Here is a 3,962-nt window from a genome sequence, read left to right as displayed (position 1 = left end):
TAGATAGAGATCCAGCTTCTTACGCCTAAAACTCAAATTCAAAGTGTTTCATTCATGTCCCTGCAAAGGACATAATATCATTCACAGAAAACCAAATATTACATGTTGTCACTCATAAGTGGGAGTTGAACAATGAGCACATATGGGCACAGGGAGGGGAATATCACACAGCGGAGCCTGTTGGGGGGTGGGAGGCAAGGGGAGGGATAGCATTAGAAGAAATACCAACTGTAGATGATTGGTTGATGGGTGCCGCAAACCACCATGGCACATGTGTACCTATGCAACAAGCATGCACGTTCTGCACATGTATCCCAGAACTTAAATATAATAAAAAAGAAAAATAAAAAAATAAGAATTCATACAAGGTAGAGGTTGAAAAAAAAATTCAAAATACTGTGGGTCGAAGTAGTAGATTATGAACATAACCATCCTCACTGCCACTGCCACTGCTGTAGCTCTTGTCATCAGAATGGAAGGCAACACTGTTGATAGGTCCAAAGTGCCCCTTGACTCTTCTGAACTCTTCTTCAAAGGCCAAATGGAAGAACCTGGACTCAAACTTGCCAAACCTGGTGAAGGTTGTGGTTACATCCGTGGCTTCCTGACCACTGCCCAGCACAACATGGTCATAGTTGGGGGAGAGGGTAGTTGAGCTGATGAGACGTTCTGTTCAGAAAGGCTTCTGATGTTGAAGAGTTGTAGAGTCAAAAAGCTTGGCTGTGTTGTCTTTGGATGCAGTGACAAACATGGTCATGTCCGTGGATAAATAGATGTTGCTGATCTGCTGGGAGTGCTCCTTAACATTCACCAACACCTCTCCAGGCTTGGCACTATACTGGTTGAGCTCTCCACTCTCATGGCCTGCAATGATGCAGTCCCCACAGGGCACTAGTGATTTTAGAGTTATTGCAAGGGATCTTCTGGTAGGACTCATTGTTGTCAGTCTGGCTCGGATCCTGCAGGTCAAATAAGCTCACAAAGCACTGATAGCTTTTCTGCTTCTCTGTGGAGAATATGATGATATTGCCCCCAAAGTCAAAACTGCAGATCCACACAGCTGAATTGTTCTTGAGTAGGGCCAGCTGTTTCCCTGTTTCACAGGCCCAGAGATGACAGCTATTGTCAGCTGAATGGACGAGGACATGCTTGGTGTCCCAGTCAGCATCCACATACCACACAGCTCTGGTATGGCCCAGGTAGATGCCCAGCCTCTCACCATTCACAGAGTACCATGCATTAACAATAGGTTCCTTGGCCGCGGTGAAGAGGAGGTCTCCTTCACAGTTATACTTCATCTGCCTAATGAACCACTCATGGCCCTACAGTAGGACCAGCTTCATCCCAGCAATGATGCAAGGAAAGCTGCAACTGATTCTGTGTTTTATATGTCTGATTTAACAAAGACTATGTATGCAAGCAGAGGAGATTGAGTAGGTACCATCTGTGTGCTTTCCGATTCTTGTCATTCCATTTGCACACAGTATCACCCCAGGAGCACGGAAATTCAGTGGGTCAAGGAAGCATGGGAATTCATTGAGACTCCGAGTGAGAACAAGTGTGTTGCACTTATGACTACATAATGTGGTCCTGAAGGCCACATTTTCCAGTTGAATCAAAACTTGCTTTAAACACAGAAGGAAGGCAGTTATATTCTAAGAAAAACAATGTCCAGGGAGCCCTTTTATCTCCTTCCTTACTCTTGTTATTTGCCTGCATTCATCAACCACTTATGCTGAAAATAATGATGTAGAAGAAAAGAGAGCAACTTACGTCCTTTCCTTTAGACATTCCTGACTCATTGTAACCTGAAGGTAGAAACTGTTGGTAGAATGTGTGCATATCAACAAGTAAAATTAAAATGGTTGGGTTTTATGGAGCATCTCCATTTCTGAAAAGAGTGAGGTATATATACATGCATGAGTTAGAAAATAAGAATTATGTCATTTTGGCAATTCCTCATATGAATTAAATGTTCTCATATTTGCTTTTAAAACTAGCATTGCACAATATTAAGGTGAACAGTATTTCACCTTAAATATGAGAACATTTAAAAGAAGTATTTGGGAATATTTCTTCAACCCATATTCTAAGTAATGTAAAAGGCTTCCAGCTTTAAGTAGGACCCAGAGCAGAAAAGATGTCTGCATCAGGTCTAACTTGTGGAACATATAGGTAGAAAGGACACAGCTATGGGTTCATGGGAAGTACCCATAGAATAATCACAACATAGACCCATAGCATTCAGGATTATCTATAGTGAAGAATAATAAACATTATTGAAAAATAGCTCCTTGTGAGCTATTGAACCCATTAAAAAAGAGAGATACCAGTTAGCCAGAATTTTCCATTAAAAGTTGTATTCTATCAGACACAACAAGTCACAGTACAATGGAAATAATAGATTAGGCATGACTAGAGGCAATAAAAGGGTTATGCAGACATAAGTAAGATGAGCAAGTGGTCCAGACGCCCATGTTTTCTGACTCTCTTGAACCAGCTTTTCCCTCAGTTCATAGCTATAGCCTAATGGGGGATTTTATAACCAGCTGATGGAGGAGAGAAAAGTCAAAATTGGTTTAAGGATAAAATTTGGTTCAGATCAATCTTAATGGGAAGAACTGTATGTGGTTCTCTCGGTAATCCACTTTGTACGGAAAGAAAAGTAGTTTGAAATAGAATTGTCATCAACCCTAAGGGAGTATCAAATAACCTAGTTGCTTAGTCAGGTGCTTAGAAGAAGAAACATTGATAAATCAGAGCTAAAAAGGTCAGAGGCAAAGCCATGTGGAGAAATCTGTAGGCATGGGTACAAAGAACTTTGCAGCAGTCAGCTAGTTGATGCTAGTAGCCTTTGTCATTGGCCATTAATGGAGAAAGTAGCACAGTGACAGATAAAGGCTAACAGCTTGGGGTCCACTCCACAAAGTTAATCAAGCTACTGCTGCTAAAAAATGTCCAACTTGCAAACAACAAAGACTTAAGCTCAGTTCTACCCATGGCACCATCTTTTGAGGGGTTCAACAAGAAGTTTGGTGGCCGGTTGCTTACATTGGACTATTCCAGACTGGAAGAGACAGTGATTCATCTTTACTAGAATTTACACACACATATTCAAGGTAAAGTTTGGCCTAATGTGCTATTAGGGCCTCAGTAAGCATCACTCTCCCTGGATTTAAAGGGTATTTGATCCACTGCACAGGATCCTATACAGTATTGCACAAAAAGCAGTCTATCGCAAAGGCCATGTGGTGGTAGCCACATAACCGCTGACTCCATCCATACAGCACCGACCAGAAGCTGCTGGCCTGATAAAACAATGAGACATTCTACAGAAGATACAACTGAAGCACCGTCTTGGAGATGAGATCCTGAAAGGACAGAAAACCATGAACTAGAACAAAATAATACCCTAAACCAGTGACCAATAATTTGCCTTCATGTCCTTGTAAGGCAGAATAAACAAGTCCAGAAACAAAAACACAGACAGAGAAATGGCTCCACTCACCAACACATCTAGTAATCTACTTATTTTTGCTTAAACATCCCATGGACTCTGAATTATGTGGTTTGTTTATAGGTCCAAATCCTCATGCCAAGAGACCACCAGACAAAATGAAAGAGTCACCATTCTGGGAGGGATAATAGACTGACCATCAGGAGTAGGCAGGCCAAATAAGTGGGGATAAAGAAGAATATGTTTGGCAATTAGATGAGAGCCCCTGTTGTGATACTAGCCCAATTTTTAACAAAAAAACAGAAAATACAACAGCCCTGGTCTGAGCAGATCATGGTGACTAGTGGCTCAAATCTAATAGATATAAAACTCTGGACCATCCTTATAGTTAAGGCATCCAAGTCAGCACAGCTTACAGAAAGGGTCAGGGGAATGTCTAGTGGTTGATATAGGAGGGAGACAAAGAATATCACTTGCAGCCTCAGAAAAAGCTGCAGTAAAGTGA

At 41.5% G+C, this 3,962-nt stretch overlaps 1 pseudogene across 1 annotated transcript; it reads right to left on the bottom strand.

Moving 5' to 3' along the window:
• Positions 1–321: 321 nt before the first annotated feature.
• On the bottom strand, positions 322–1,447 carry LOC105544104 (annotated as a pseudogene). The gene has a single exon (XR_001006718.1). The product of XR_001006718.1 is annotated as a eukaryotic translation initiation factor 3 subunit I pseudogene (transcript).
• Positions 1,448–3,962: the final 2,515 nt, after the last annotated feature.

This window comes from Mandrillus leucophaeus, unplaced genomic scaffold (assembly GCF_000951045.1).
Source record: "Mandrillus leucophaeus isolate KB7577 unplaced genomic scaffold, Mleu.le_1.0 Scaffold298, whole genome shotgun sequence".
In the NCBI taxonomy this organism is placed as follows: domain Eukaryota; kingdom Metazoa; phylum Chordata; class Mammalia; order Primates; family Cercopithecidae; genus Mandrillus; species Mandrillus leucophaeus.
Note: the sequence above shows the minus strand (reverse complement) of the source record. Positions and strands in the feature narration are given on the sequence as shown.